Here is a 16841-nt window from a genome sequence, read left to right as displayed (position 1 = left end):
TAGTAGAAAAACAAGAGATGAAATATTCTGGTTTTATATTAAGAGCATCTATGTCTTTGTTGTGGATTCAGCTTGTGTGTATTTTTGTTCAGTGCAGTTGCTTTCACAGAATATGAAAAAGCCTGAGTGGAAATGTCTATCAGAGTTCCACACTTTACGCTGCCCCTACATTTCTGGATTTAAAGTGTATAACTTTGTTGGAATGAATTGCCTGCTGTTGCTCCTGAAAGCCTCAGGCTTCTGTATTTGTAATCACAGAAAACATACTTGCAACAGGAACATCATAGTCTATGGACAGTCCTGAAATTACACTCCAAACTATAAAAATATTTTAACTACTTATCTGGTGGAGATGCTTTTCTAGTCTCAAAGAGTATGCAGGCTGAAACTTCTTGATCTCATCCATTCCTAAAATATCCCTAGGTTCCCTTAAAAATCTCTAGGTTCCCCTAAAATAGCTAATCCTGGCATTGTACAGATCCTTAGAGCAATAGCTCAGGGAGGAAAAACAACAGGCAGGCAGATTTAGATTGATGTGGAGTAAGAACTGAAACATCTTTGGATAAACATCCAAGTGAGGCCACAGGAATTCAGCAGGACTGGGGTGGAGCTGGGAGCCCTTCCCTTACACATAGCAGATACAGGTACAGAGCTGAGAGCAGTGTCAGCTGGCGCCTGCGAGCCTTCCCAATGCGCTCTTACCATCTCAAGGGGAAAAAAACAGCCTCACAGCATCCTTGAAAATGTGCCAAATTAGCACATTGCTGGACAAAAATGCTGGACTAAATGGTTCACCTTTCGCCCTTACTAGTCAGTGATTGATAAGATATTCCTGTATTGTGCATGATGCGGTTGCAATGGTTTGATGATATATGCAAGGCAAGATGTGTAAGGAAAAGCAGTTATCTTCTCCTAGACTGATCACTACACTTAGAAAAACAAACAAGCTCTTGAGTACACAGCTCCTGGCCAAATATTTTGTGCTCCAAAAGATAGCACTGATTTTTGTTGGCTTTTATTTTTTTTCCTCAGGTAGGTTAGTTGAGTTGATTTAGTGAATAATCTCCAATAAATGTTGTCCAACCTGTTCTATAAAAAAGCACTGCTGCCTTGGTTAGCTTCAGAAATTATTTGAAGCAATGGAGATAAAAATTACAGGTCTAGTACATACAGGTTTAAATGGTTACATCAACTAAAACTGCTCCTGAGTTATCTAGTTTCTCATTAAACTCGTCTATCATTTGAATTGATTTCTTACATCTCATATCTAATTTTGGTATTTGTCAATAAACCAGTGTAAAACCTGAGAGGCACAGGGTAACAGCCAGAGGACTGTTCTGCTTCAAGAAAAGGTGTTTCTATAGAAATATGCTTTCATAATGACATAGATTGTTGTGGATATTGAAGAACTTTTGCCATGTGTGTTTTTTTTCCAGGCCTGTGTTGTAGGTCCAGGATATTTCCTTAACCTAGTGTGAGCAACTGAACAACACTATTTTGTGTTTTGAAACTCTGCTTCTCCTGTCTCATTTTTTATTTCAAAGAATGTTGGCGTGCGAACACACCCAACTAACTTGGTGGGTCATCTTTTTGAAATGAAAGACATGACTCATTTAGGCCCATGCAACTGGTCCACACTTCAGGGGTCCTGAAGCAAGAGAGTAGGATACATTGGACCTGTTGGATCAAGTCCAGAGGAGGGCCATGGGAATGATCAGAGGGCTGGAGCACCTCTCCTGTGAACACAGGCTAGAGAGCTGGACTCAGCATGGAGAAGAAAAGGCTCTGGGGAGTTCTTAGAGCAGTCTTCCACTACCTGTAGGAGGTCTATAAGGAAGATAGAGAGGGACTTTTTACAAGTGCATGCAGGGATAGGTCAGAGTGTAATGACTTCAGTCTTAAGGAGGATAGATTTAGATTAGATGTAAGAAATTCTTTACTGTGAGGGTGGTGAGGCACTGGCACAGGTTGCCCAGAGAAGTTATGAATGCCTCATCCCTGGAAGTGTTGAAGGCCAGTTTGTATGGGGCATTGAACAACCTGGTCTAATGAAAGGTCTCCCTGCCTACAGCAGGGCAGGCTGGAACTAGATGACCTTTAAGGTTTCTTCAACCCAAACCATGCAGTAATTCTGTGATTAAGCCACAAATCAGGAACCAAAATATTCTGCAAGGTTCTGTAAACTTGTCTCACTCATTTCTGAATTGCTCTTTGGCAGGAAGAAGCAGGACTTTTTTGAGAAGATGATGTTAAAGGCTGTAACTCCAAGGTACATCTAGATGCTTGTGCTGTTTAATTCTGTCAGCGTTAATGTGAAGGTCCTTTGGTGGGAACTGCAATATTGACTGATTTTGTCGGGAGTAGCCATTCTTTGGCCACAGCAGGCTGTCACTAGAAGTACTTTCATCTTATTTGCAGGAGTATTCCTTGTCATACATTCTTTTACATCCACATGAAGGAAGGTGAATACACTTTGTTCATGCAGGAAGTATACTTTTTGCTGTTTAACACAGAATCAGTTGCAAGCATCTGGGGGAAGATATTAACAAGAAGCAAGCCATGACCAGAGAAATTACTCTGGTAGATCATAATAATGGCTGGAGAAATTACTTTGGTAGTGGTGCCAGGGCCTGAGCACCACTGATTCGGGTAGTTATTTTAAACACATGTTAGTTCACTGTTTAATCAAAGTGAATGAGAAGTATGACAAAGGAAAATAATCTATCGGGTAGCTTTATATGAGATTGGTTAAATTCCCAGTGAAAGGTGATAGTTCTGAAGTTGCTGTTTCAGGAACAGGAGGTGTAAGATAAGTCATGGCACTACTAGTAATTTAGGATTGCTTCAGTGTTTTATTTTTTTTGACAAATATCAATCAAGATGGAGCAAAGCTTGCATTGCTTTCATCTGGAGCTATCTAGATTGGAAAAGATCTTTAAATAAAAGACACAATTGTAAAAAAAAAGGACATGTCCTTTATTGAGTCAATAAAACTCAATAAATATATCCATTAAAGAGTACTACAAGTCTTAGGGTGGGAATCCAGACAGTGTTATTTTGCAGCTTGATTCATTAGGTATCTACATATAGGACTAGAAACTTCATTACTTTATTTATAGTCCCCGCCTCCCAGATAAGAGCCATACAATCATGCTAAAAACATTGAATTTTATATACTATCATGAATTTGTATAATTCATAATATGAATGTGTTTATGTTCATACATGTTTATACATTAAAAATATGGTTTAATACATAATTTTACAAGAACCATGTCAAGCAGATTTTATTTAAAGCTATATGTAGGGCATGAACAGAAATTAAATACAATAAGCAATGTGCTGAAATATTTACATTAAAGGGAAGATTCCGAGACATCACCCTGCCATTAGTTATTATATAAATTGACACATCTAAAACAAGTCCATTTCAGTAGAACTGAGGATTTATGGTGTCTTGTATGATATTCCTTAGAGTTGTCCTGGCCTAGAAACAGCAAATGAGAAACCTTAATCATCCCTATACATAAGGCTAAAATACAGTTATAAATTTGGTATTTCTACAGCTGCTTAGAACTGTTGCAGTCATGGAAAACTTAAGCTAATTCATCTTAAAGACCCACATGGGATTCTTCCTTGCAAAAGGATATCCTCAGGTTGACAGAAGAAACTTCCGCCAATTTTTCCTTCCATGAAATGACTGCCTTGTTGCCAGAAGACCACATTAGTCATGGGTTGTTGGTGTAATGCAGAGTAGGCTAAAGTCTGCAAGTCACAGAATTGTACATAAGGAGTAGACTAGCTTTCCAGACCTTGGAAATGATAAGCTGTAGAAGAAAGACCACTTAAAAGTGACTAAAAGAAGTGTGACTAAATATATACCATGCTCAGGGCACTTTTTAGTGGCTCGGGTTTAGGAAAATGGCAATGTTACCATATCTTTAGTGTCATGTTTTCATCAGTTCCTATGCATCTGTGTCTTTCTAGAAGTATATTTTGATATTCTTCAACAAACCGTCACATTCCTTTTAATACATCAGCAATGCATTTTAGCCGATTTCCTTTGTAAAAGCTGTATCTGTCTCTTTTTATACACTTTTATATATACACTTATATATATATATATATATATACTTTTAAAGTTTACTAGACTAAGTTTCAAAGCAAAGAAAAGTAGACTGCATTTTTACTAATTCCATGGCAAGGGTGTAGTCCTAACAGGTTATGGATTGGAGCTTTGTTTCTCTAATATTTTTATATCGGTGATTTCTGTAAAAATATTTAGCATTAAAGGTTAACCCAAAATCCAAAGGTTCTCTTTTAACACCATGGTAATATTTGACTGAGTTTTACTACTAAGCTTTATCAAGCAACTTTAAGATTAGCTTCAAGTGAGCACTGAAGCACAATATTGTATTTGAGTTTGTGGCTTGGATAAACAAATACATGTTTAAGTTTGCTGGTACAAAGCAGGCAACTGATCTCAGTTACAGCAGTCTAAGATCAGAAAGAAGCTCATGGATTTATGTTTTCATGTTGTCTTGATTTATAATTAGGTTTTACATAGCAAAGTTTTAGCAGCCCTTTCCCATCTTGTTATTCCTTTAACTGAGAAACCACAATGTGGTAACTGCTGGCAGGCATTGAACATAGCAAGTCTTTATGCCTCTGTAGAAGGATGAGGACTGAATAAATTTCAGCTTCTAAAATCAATGGCAGAACACTTGTCTGACTTACAATGTATCAGGCACTGTTTCTGCAACAAAGCATGAATATATTGGTCTACATGTTTACAATCCTTGTTGTAGCATATCTACTAAATTATATATTTTTCTTAGTTTCCAGCTAGACTAACTGATGAGTTACAAACCTCCTCTAAGGGAACATTGACATTTTACATGAAATACTGGTGCAAACATGATTTGAAGCCCAATTTACCTCCCATGCTAATTGTTGTGGCCCTAGCATCAGGCAGAAGAGCATCTTAACTAGAATCCCCAAAAGGCAGAGTTGTATAGGCAGCCTGGCTCTCCTCTGCTGTGTAGTTTAAAGGAGAGGCAGAATATGACTGAATTTGGAAAACAGTTCACAGTCTCACCTCTCATGTGTCAAGATTGCAAAATGGAAACCCCACTTCTTGCCAGCTTCTTTCAGGCTCTGGTGTCTGCACTGCTGCTCCAACAGCTGACATGTGGCACACTGTAACTGAAAGAACAGCAATTCATTAGGTTTGAAATAAGTATTTTGCCAAAGGCTTGGAGTGTCCTCTCTTTTGAAGTATTCAGTAGTCCTCAGCAAGCTTAGTGTGCCCTCAGGAACTCATATGTTTCACTTCAAGAAGCTTAGAGATAGACACAAAACAAATAAATAAATGGTCAAATGTGATAGTGAGGGATGACAGGATTTAAAGAATATTAGTGTTGATAGGAAACCACATGAGAAAAGGCTGTGTGTTCTTTTCAGTCCCATTTCTCTGCTCCCCCGGTAACAAGGGGTACTGTACATATCTTTTAGTACTACTTAAATGGAGTTATACATCAGAAGGTATGAGAAACAGGGTAAAAGCATAGAGTCTGTGCATGACTCCGCTCCCATCAGCCCCAGAACCATTCTATCCAAGGCAACCTCCATGCACCCCTTTCTGCACCTGAGGGCAGCTTTTCCCCAACAAGAAGGAGGAACCTCTAATGCTGTAAGAGACAGCCTTGCACACAGTCATTAAGATTAGTGTGTTTGCTAAACATGAAATCTGTGTACAGAGCAGATCTCTATAGGGCACAAAGCTTAGGCAAGTAGGAGTCCAGATGCATGGCAATTTGCACTTCTGCATACAAGCATTCCCAAACTACACGTCTTACCAGGTTCAACAGAGTCATAATAGCTGTGTTTAAAAATATTTCAACATCTTAAAACTATTTATTGACTTTGAGAATGACTTAAACTGCTTATACATTGATACCCAAAAGCATGTGTTTAAACTGCAGTTATTTAGTAAACCTGGTTCAAATTGTATTGTTAGATAAAATCAGAGAAAGGTTTGCAAACCTGATCTTTCAAACACATAGGAACACACGGATTTTAGTCATGTAAGTAGGTACTTTGGTCTGCCCTCTGTTGACTGTATCCTGGGCAAAACCGTGCTTTCTGCAACCATTAAAACCCAAAGGAATATGTTCAGGCAAAGACATCAACAAAACCTGAAAGTATCAAGAATTTACCATTGATAGGCTCTACAGCTCATCTCTTGCTTAGCTCAAGTCTTTACCTGGATTTAGAGTTTGTTTGTGAAGGTGGTTGTTTGGGGGTTTGAGCCATTGCTGCTCATTCCTCATTCTAACAGTTTCAATTTCAACAGTTTTCACTGGGATACAACAATTTTTTTAACTGTCTGGCTCTCCTGTACTTTGCATCCTCAAAACACTATATAAGCACTTTGTGTTGCATTTATTGCCTCTATCTGTCCCATGAAGCACTTAAAATTACCTTTATAAAATATGCATACATTAAATCCAACACACTGTACATTTGACTAAATCTGCTCTAAACTGCTTTCCAAGTCATTACACCAAACAGGCAGTCTGCAAACCCAGCTATACCCTTAGAAAATAAACACATCAGCAGCGTATCAAATATCCCAGGAAGATGATCCCAGCCTCAAAATACAGTCTTTCCCTACTATTCCTTCCAAAGTAACAGAACTAATCATGTGAACCACTGCATCAAGTCCTAACTTAGGTAGAGAATTTCTTCTTAATTGAAAGAGCAATGAAGCCTTCTCCAACATTGAACCTGCTCTCTTTATAAAACCTGTATGTAGTGTTTGCTTCCTTGTTTACTTCTTGTAATTAGAAATAAGGCAGAAGGGTTAAGTTAGACAGAAAGGGAATTTACTCCAAATCTGGGATTTGAAATCAGTTTGCTCCTATTATACAAATTTAGACTTTTGTGAGTTAATTTTCTCTCTTAAAAAATTTAGAGGATCCTATATTTTTAAAAAGTAAGTTTGTGCAACAGAAGTTCACAACATTTTCTTCACGTTTTTCAGTTTCCTTAACATATTCAATGTTGTTTGCATTCCTTCATGAAATAACATAGTATGTTGATATACAGACACCTGATCTGTCCTTAGGAAAATGTTAGCTTTCATCATTTTGTACAGTCCCAGTGCTAACACGTAACATCTGCCTTTATTCCCTGTTTCTAGTCAAGAATGGTAGGAGGTTCACCTCTGTTATCCTTTCTCCTCTGTCTCCTTTCTGGCATTCTGCTACAGCCATGGAGTAGCAGGCATCTAGTATTTCTTCAAGCAGTTACACCAGCTACTTCAGGCATGCATATCTCTTCAAATTAACTTCTCCATGCCCTTTAGCAGCTGTTGCTGCTTTATCACTTTACTGCTAGATGGGCAGGAGGCACCAGTCGTGAGCCAAAAGCAGCTGACATGCCATTCCATCCTTACAGCAGCACTGCTGTTGAATTCCTTACTGGAAACTGAATATCTTAAGCAGCTATGTTTCTTCATTACAGTCTACTTCTATTCTTCTTTATGTGTGTTATTAATATTTGTCAATAAGGCAGGACTAATTTTATATCAAAGGAAATACTGAAGAGCTATTATGTAGACATGTATGTATGATTTTTAATGACTTTGGAGTGCAACTCAACACCAGTCCAGGAAAAATTTGCCTTAATTTGAAGTTATTCCTACTTTTTTTCTTTATGCATTTAGGTATTCCAGATTAGTCTCACCTCTAGCAAAACAAAAAGTTTTGCTATGAAATAGGTACATTTTAAAGTGTAAAGTCTACTTCACCTCCTCTAAAGTGCACAAAAATTTCCACTAAATAATTATTTGTCAAGGAAAAAAAATCATTAACAAAAATCATTAAAATACATTTGGAGTTGACTTTGATATTAATAACTTGGGCAAATAGTTGCAGTGTGTGACACTAACATTATCCTTCAGTACAAAAAGCAGACCAACTTACTCTGCTAAACCCAATATATGTACTTTCATAGAATGGTTTGGGTTGGAAAGGACATTAGAGATCATCTAGTTCCGAATGCCCTGCCATGGGCAGGGACACATTCCACTAGACCAGAGAGTCATGATATTCATTATATTCTTAAACACACTATATGATATTTGCTAATTATGGCTTGGGTAAGATCGTAAGATCGTGGAATGCTCTATTATGAGTCTCTCCATTCCGCAATAGCTTATTGCAGTCCTAAGCAAAAGGCTGTGGTGACTTCTTTCTTGACCTGTTAAGTTACAGATTTTTTCTGTAACACATACCTTGGTCCACAGTGCCAAAAGAGAACTGCTGGATTCCTGCACAAGCCTTTACTTCCTCACAAAGTAGATACTGTAAGCAGTTTCCTTGTAGATCACCTTTGTCAATTGTATCATACACACTTCAGTAATGACAGAGACATACATTACCTCTAGTCTGAATTCATGGACAAACTGTACTTGCTGTTCCTGTACTTGCTGTACTTGTACTAACTTCAGGAGCACTGACATCAAATGTGCAGACATCCCAAACTATGAAGAACAGTTCAATATAGTTAATAGAATTTATTTTGCTAATTCTAAGGAAAATTGTGTTACTATTGCAAACGACTTGTCTGGCTTACACATGATTAATGTGGTAGTAGAGGTTGACAAGTGCACATCTTTCTTATTTGCATCCGTGTCATTAAAGAGGTTCTATTTGGCTTTTATTTCTATGTTTGTTTTGTTTTTCAGTACCTATTGGTATTTTTTCTGTAGTTTTTATTTTTTCTTTCTTTCTTGCATGGAGGTAGAAATCAAGCCTCATGAACCAGTTCCTTAAATCAGAAGACTGACAAGAAAAATGGATATGAGGTGTTGAGCTTCTGTTGAGAGCAGAGATCATAGAATCATAGAATAGTTAGGGCTGGAAAGGACCTCAAGATCATCTAGTTCCAAAACACTTGTGAGGTGGGCTGATGCCAACCTAATGAAGTTTAACCATGACAAGTGCAAGGTCCTACACCTGGGTCGGAGCAATCCCAGGCACAGCTACAGGTTGGGCAAAAAGGAAATTCATGGTAGTCCTGTGGAGAAGGACTTGGGGGTCTTAGTCAATGAGAAAGTGAACATGAGCCATCAGTGTGCGCTTACAGCCCAGAAAGCCAACCGTATCCTGGGCTGCATCAAAAGAAGCATGACCAGCAGGTCGAAGGAGGTGATCCTGCCCCTCTACTCTGCTCTCATGAGACCTCACTTGGAGTATTGTGTGCAGTTCTGGTGTCCTCAACATAAAAAGGACATGGAACTGTTGGAACAAGTCCAGAGAAGGGCCACGAGGATGATCAGGGAACTGGAGCACCTCCCATATGAAGACAGGCTGAGAACGTTGGGACTGTTCAGCCTGGAGAAGAGAAGGCTGCGTGGAGACCTCATAGCAGCCTTCCAGTATCTGAAGGGAGCCTACAGGGATGCTGGTGAGGGACTATTCATTAGGGACTGTAGTGATAGGACAAGAGGTAAGGGGTTGAAACTTAAACAGCAGAGGTTTAGACTGGTTATAAGGAAGAAATTCTTTAGTGTTAGGGTGGTGAAGCACTGGAATGGGTTGCCCGGGGAGGTTGTGAATGCTCCATCCCTGGCAGTGTTCAAGACCAAGTTGGATGAAGCCTTGGGTGATATGGTTTAGTGTGAGGTGGGCCTTGGGTCTGTATAAGATCTTCAGTCTTCATGATTCCACTCCTCTTGTTTCCTAGTTGCCCCTTCCTTAAAAATTTCTCATGCACTTTAAACTTTCAACCCTTCAGATGCCTTAGGTTACTTCAAAATCCACTACTTCTCCACTTGCATCTTTGGCTAAAACTTGCAGGGCAGAAAGCAGACTACATTTCTTAGGCAATACCTGTGGAGGTTGCTTCAGAATTAAGACAACTGATCATAAACTCAGTGTGTAGTGATAAAGTCAATCCCAGTAGCTTCCCAAGAGATGCAAGAAGCTTTTTACAAAGTTACCTTTTAGACATACCAATTACAGGGATAACTCATTGCACTGGCGTTTGAAATCCATGAAGCATTTGTTGTTGTTTTTTTTATTGTCTTAATTTTTGATTAGCATTTCACTTAGCTAAGTTTGAGCAGTCCTCTCCTATTTTGTTGTTATTCTTTTATCTCAGAAACTACAAATGGAGTCCATAAAAGGTAATCAGGTTGCTCAGGCATGATTTTGCCTTGCTAAATCCATGCTGACTGCTCCCAATCATCTTCTTTTCCTTCATGTCCTCAGCAGACTTTTTCTGCTCTGTGTATCTTTTAGATGACATGCCGAAAACATTTAATCAGAGTATACTTTTATTGCTGCTATACATTTGTCACCACATATTTTAGGGTACAGACTGTGCTGTGTGTGAACCTTCATACCACGTCTGAATCAATGTGCCACACTGGAAGAGGCTAAAGAAGAATGGCCATGCAGAAGGAGAAGGTTAAGGGCCATGTTACTTGTCTCCCATCCCTCCTTGCCACTCCACATTTTCCAGTAAGCTCTACTTGCAGGGAATTGTGCTGTCATCCAAACTAGTTCTGTAAACAGATAGCAAACTGGAGGAGGGAGATTAATAAAAACCCTACACAAGTATTTACATAGCTGAGGACTTAATGTGATTCAACAGTGCATTACAATAGCTCTAGGACAAGTTATCCTCCATAACACCAGAGATTTTCCATGAGCAGAAGAGCAGGGAAACAGAAGCAGTCAGCCTTACCTAGTCTTCAGTGTAAGGAAAGGTTGCTTCAACAACAGAGGCAGTAAAGTAGCCCAATCTCTGCTGCAACTTGTTACAAAGTTTCTAGTTACAAATAATTATTTAGGATTTCCTCCACAGAATTCATTTTAAAGAGAACCGGAGATTAAAGACTTCTTGTAACTTGTCACACTTAAAAGTATTCCAGCTTCTCAGATGTGCTGCTCAAGGGACCTCTTTCTATTTTATTGGTAGCCACTCTAGAAAAATAAGCAACAGCTAAGTCAGAAAAAGGTTGGCTTTTGTTACTTAACTACAGCAATTTGTTGTTGCTAACCTCACTGGGAAATTGAAAGGAGCTGAAGATACATGGATGAGCTGATTCACTGGGGAGTATGATTGATGGTGGGAAAATAATGAGAAGTCCCAGGGAAGAAGGGAAACTTCAGCAAAACAAGAGTTTTAAAGGGAAAAATTCTATTTTTCCCTTTTTTTTTTTTTTAAGTAAAAGCACTCACCACAGTCATGATGCACTTTGATCTGCCTGATTTTGAGGTTATTTTCAGCGTGGAGAAGGCCCTTCTTCCTGTGTGAAAGCAAAAAGGCCATGCTTGCCAACCCTGGAAACAGGTGTGGAATTCACAATTCACCCAGAGCTCCTAAGAAAGTAGCTTCTCATATGTAGCTTTATTTCCTTCTGACAGTGTAAAGCCAGATGGTTTTAAGCTGTTTGTTCAGAAGAGTCTAAAACACATCATCTTGGGTTGAAGACAGTGGATGTATACCATGTATGACTGGCCAATAAACTGCTCTTTCCCATGCCAACATTTAGATCAGAGCAAAGCACATGTAAAAATCCCCCAAATATTTCTCCACCTGTTTCCTGCCATTGCAGAGACTGTAACAGTCTCTGTGGTTTGGAAGCAAAACCAAAGAGGGAAGCTGTGATTTGAAAGCAGCACAACATGAGGGTAATGTTCAGTGTGGCAACAGGGTCTGCTGTGCCTGCAGTCCTGCGGAAGAGCAAAAATGCTGCCCAGCTGTAATGAGACGCTTGCAGATACAGCACATCTGTGGCAAAGATTATCACTTTGTGTTCTGGAATAGCATCTTTGCTTTACTGTGAGTGGAAAGCAGGAAAATCGGGTCAACTGAGGGGACAAAGTACAGGGCCAAGGGATTTCTTCTTTCTTAGAGTTCAAGCAAGTCAAAAACATAGGAAGAGGTTAAGAAGACACTTCATACCAAGATCTTAGACAGGAGAGGACAAGCATGCGTGAGTGTTAGAAGGAAGCCACACTGAAGGGAAGCCAACCAGCCAGTATCTAGCAGATCTTTGTTTTCAGGAGAACTCAGGAAATGGGTGAACTTTCTGGTTCTTCCTCACTGCTAATGTGTAGAAGGAGTACCACATGAATTCCTACCCTTTAAAGTACAGATTACCACACAAACATGATTCTCCATTTTCAGTATTTTTGGGATTAAATTTAAACATACATTGTCCTAGCACAACTAGTGCTACTACAGCAGCACTTGCTTCATTTCCTGTATTTCTGCAACAATGCAATTTAAAGACTGAGCCTGACTTTGAGACAGAAAAGCCTCCCGTGAAGGAAATAATCTCATCAGCCTTCTGAACTGAACTATTAGTCCTGTTGCAGTGCAGAGCAGACTGTGAAATTGCTACTGTCACACCAAGATGACTTAAACCTACTGTTGAGCCTTATGCCTTCTCCAGGGACTGCCACACAGGAGCCCTCTTGGAGGGTTTTCCGGAAGTCACACACATCTTGGATGCTGCAAGTCCCTTGACAATACTGCTGTCAACAAATACACACAAAATCACCTGATGGTGTACACAAACCTCTCTACCATGACAGCAGAATCTAACACTGAAATATACACCCTGAGATACAGAAATAACTTTTCTTGTAAAATGTGGCTGGAGGCTGCAAGGCTGCTTTAGCAATCATGTAAGAGAGCCTGTACTCTCAAGAAGCTCTATAAAAGCAGAGTAATTAAAAGGATTATGCCAGTGCTTACTTCAGACATCACTTTTCAGCCTATGTAACCAAAAATAAAGAAAATAAAGAGTGTGTCATCATTAAGGTATTAATTAAGTAACGAGTGAGGTTAAAAATGAAACAGAACATTATTCTTGTATTTTTACTTCCTGAGCTTTCATTCACCAGCTGACACAGGCCAGCTCCTGGGTTAAAAACTGGACAAAAATTAAAAGATAAATTTGAAGACCATCTCCTTGGCAGCCCTCATGTATTCAGCGCACAGTAAGACTCCTTTAAAAATGTTAAAACTAAGTCAATCTGAAGATGCCACATACCTTTTTGGAGAGGTTCAAAGTGAAACTAATCTGCTTGGAGCCATTGTGACCCCACAATAATTTATACCATTTGTCCTTATTTAATGTTCAGAATATCAGCAAGCCAATCAGATTTTCCCAGGAATCATGTTATTAATCTTTACCTTTTGTAATAAATTCTTGGCTTTAGCTGTATTGTATACAGTATGAGCCTAGGATCCTGTCAAGAACTTGTCCCCTGTGGATCTTCTGCAGCCCAGTGATGTGGGTTCTTCTGAGACAAAAAAAAATGTCCTTTGAAATTTCCTTTAGCATGTGAGGATGAGAGGGATAATGTTAATAACTATATAGAAAAGTATAAATTTTACAGATTTAATTGCATTATCCAGAGAGATTTGGGCCATGGTGAGCAGAGACAGCCACAAATGAGACCTTGATACAAACTCTTAGTCTCTTGCCCATCTCTAGACACTTTTTAGAAAGTTGACCCTTTCTAAGTATGTGTCATTTAGTAGAGTAATAGATTTGTATAGGCTATGTAGCCTTATACAGCCAGCTTTTGTGCTGGGAACTGAAAAAAAAGAAATAGGAATACTGAGAGTTTGAGAGCCTGAGAGAAAGAGCAGTGTCAATACAGCCCATCCAATGAAAGACATGTTTGGGTTTTATTTAGATTCTGTTGCCATTTGTGTTTAAAATAACCTCATTAGTTCAGGTTATTCAGTAACTGGAATGTCCTTTTCCCCTGCTTGCCAAAAATAAATTACTAAGCCTTATTCTTTGTGAAAAAGGACATTGGAAAAGGAAGCCACAGGGGAAAAGACAGGAAAGTAGATTCTGAGAAATACTCAGAATACTCAGCAATGTGTTTGTAAGCAGTGTGATGTACACCTGAAGCCTACAAGAGACCAGAATTTCTGTCCCAGCTGGAAATGGTGGGCAGAACAGGTCTCACGGCAGTGCCAGACAGTAAGGACACCTGAACCCTTGTCGTAACCTTAGCAAGGGAGAAAGTTAATATTTCTGTAATTTTGCCGCAGATTAAGTATGAAATTCTAAGTGAAACAGAGTATCTTGATGCAGTTTCCCTTCTCACAGAAGATGTTTCCATGCATAGTTCTGTTCATATCTACTGCTATGCCAACAAATGTACATCGAGTGCCTTTCCACTGCTGCTTTTTTCTCAGAACCGCTGCCAAACCATACAATCATATTTTTTTAAATTCAGTGTTTACAGAGAGTTTGAGAGTCTATAAACTGTGGTTCCTGTGATACACACACAAAAGCAAAGGAAAGAGAAGAATAAAAATCTCTTGCTGCTTTGATGGCAAAATTGTTTGTACAAGGAAGTATCAATTCTTTTATTCTTTTAAGTTTTAACAGCTGCCAAATTCATCCTCTGCTAAACTCCAGTATTTCAAAAATGCAGTGACTTAACTGCAGGGGATTTTGCTGATGAATTGGAGTCCCATCTGTCTAGCTCTGAAGCTGGCTTTTCCACAGCAGTGTTTGCAGACCATTTTGTATCCAGGTGTAGAGGTTTTCCCAGCCCCAACCTCAGCCCCCATTTTCTGATCCTTCCTTATATTCTCTTTCTTATCTGAGCAAGAACCACTTTTATCCTTCAAGCCGGAGATGTTAATTTGTACTAATTAGGTTAAGATAGAAGTTATAGTTACACAAAGGACTTGCCAGTGGAATCTGGCAAAAGAAGAGGGAAGGAAAAGGAAGAAAGAGAAGAGTTTGTTTATGGATACCACTTCATTAGTAGTTGCTATTTCTGAAGTACAAAACCAAAGGAAAAACCTGAATTTAACCCCCCAAAGGCCTGACTGAACCCAGTACAGCTGCCAAATATTAGGCCATCTTGGGAAACTGTTTCACTAAGCAGTATTCTCCATTATACTGTTATTTTCTCATGTGGGATACTCACTAAAGTGTGCAAAAGGGAATGGTCCCTGAATGAAGGAGAGGAAAAAGTCCCCAACAAAAGGGAGAACATATCCGCTAATACTAGTAAATACTGTATAATATATAACAATGAATAATCAGTTACCATCTTGATAATTAAAAGGTAATTGTCTAAGCTGATGGCTGTAATGTAAATGGAGATGTGCTAACCCAACTGGAATTTGTGCAACTATCATCAGAGACTAATCAAACCCTTCTTCTCTATAGGCTTGCTTGAATTTGCTTATTTTGAAAACAAAGCAAAGCTTTAACTGCATTTGTTAAAACTGTATAGGCAGCAGAACTAGCCAGTATTTCACTCTATCTCATGACCTTTTAATGAAGTTCCCAGAATCAGCAGATTTCCAGGTGCAGAAATTTTAACTGATGAAAATACAAGGGACAGAAGTGACTTGTGGGTTGCAAAATTAACAGTGAAATAACTATCTCTGATGTATGTCTGAGTGCTGTATTCCAGTGGTAGATATTTGCCATTTTACACCAGTACATTTCTGTGAGATGTCCTGATGGTCCCCAGTGTTAAAATTAAGACAACACAGTCATGTTCAGTCATCATGTGCAACAGTACAGGTCTAGATTAAAATCAGTATTGAATTGACATCAACAAGAGAATGAGAAATCAAGAGGACTTGGCCTTTTCTGGAAAGATCCAGAACAAAAAAAAAAAAAAAAGTTAATATTACCTTTCCCACAAGATTTTACATTGGCAGAAGGGAAGAAGAATGTGGTCGGTAGTACACCAGCCTTACAATTAACTTCTAAACTTCATTATTGTCTCCACTGAGACTCTGAAAATCCTTTTGCTATAACATCATCTCAACTATTTTCAGCTGCTCGGCAATCAGAATTTTATAAGAAAATTTTGATTCTCTGAAAGTTGTGCTCATTCTGAATGGGAACAAAAGCAACTTCTTATAGTTCCTTAAAACAGAAGTTTCTGGAAGAGATGCTGTTTCAGGAAATTTGAAATGCATTACCCTAAGATAATTAACTAGTAAAGAGCTTTGCATTTCAAACATGACAATTTGTTCCAAAAAGGTTCAAAATTAATTGCACTAACATTGTTAAAATGTTTTTCAATTCTTTTCATCATAGAATTTCATGAAAGGCAGTGTAATTTTCAAGATAATTCAGCTTTTAATGAAGCTTCAGTTCCTAAAAGATTAATTTTCATACAGTCGATTTCTTACCTGTTTAATTTCATCCTTTGTTGTCTGTACTCAGTTTATCTGACATTCAGTTACACAAATGTTGACACTTGTGCCATCACGACCCCTTTTTCTAGGTATGAGTCTCTTACTCCATCTGCCAGTACGAAAGTGTATTACAACACAGACATTACAGCTCTATGTATATCGCATTTTATAATTTGAAAGTTGCCTAAGGGTTAATATTAGTTCCAAACTATAACACTAAAGGCTGTAAATAAAGTTTTGCATGTTGGAAGTGACTATTCGCTAAATGAGGCCTTCTGCTTTTTAAGAGGTGATCAGAGTCACTGAGTAGATTAGGAAAAGAAGCTTAACTAAAAAATTAGAAGGCAGGAATTTGCAAAATACACAGACAATATCTCAATTAACAGGGAAAAGCCTTCCAAAGAATGGCTGTACTTGAAGCACAGTGAAAAAATTAATTGGTTCTCTCGAGGTTAATAGGGAATTAAAGAGAGGATGGAGTCGCATTGCAGACCTGTTGTATAATTTCCTTGTCTGCTCTTACAAATGAAGTGGATGGAGTTTTGCTTTACTGGGCATCCATTTTACCAAAGACAGGGAAAAGAACTAAGAAATAATGCTCAGCTATAGGTGCAGGC

Source organism: Melopsittacus undulatus, chromosome 1 (genome assembly GCF_012275295.1).
Source record: "Melopsittacus undulatus isolate bMelUnd1 chromosome 1, bMelUnd1.mat.Z, whole genome shotgun sequence".
NCBI classification, from domain to species: domain Eukaryota; kingdom Metazoa; phylum Chordata; class Aves; order Psittaciformes; family Psittaculidae; genus Melopsittacus; species Melopsittacus undulatus.
The sequence above is the reverse complement of the archived record's forward strand: the minus strand, read 5'-3'. Positions refer to the sequence as shown.